This window comes from Sceloporus occidentalis, unplaced genomic scaffold (genome assembly GCF_023333645.1).
Source record: "Sceloporus occidentalis isolate IW3139 unplaced genomic scaffold, rSceOcc1.0.p SCAF_1, whole genome shotgun sequence".
NCBI classification, from domain to species: domain Eukaryota; kingdom Metazoa; phylum Chordata; class Lepidosauria; order Squamata; family Phrynosomatidae; genus Sceloporus; species Sceloporus occidentalis.
Genome location: NW_028316981.1, coordinates 180,639,941 through 180,640,146, shown reverse-complemented (window position 1 = coordinate 180,640,146; position 206 = coordinate 180,639,941).

The window sequence follows — 206 nt, the reverse complement described above, 5'->3', positions numbered from 1 at the left end:
AAACCCTCCTCGCTTTCCGGCTCACTGGAACCAACCGCGGCCTCCTTTGCTACGTCTGCGCATGCTCCACTACCGGGCTCCCCCAGTGCGCATGCTCCTTTTCGTCGAACGCCGCCTTCTCGGAGGAGGGGGCGGACTCGCTTTTCGCGCGTGCGCTTAACGGCCGCTCCCCCCTTTTGTTTAGCTTCTGTCTCTCCCTCAGAGTC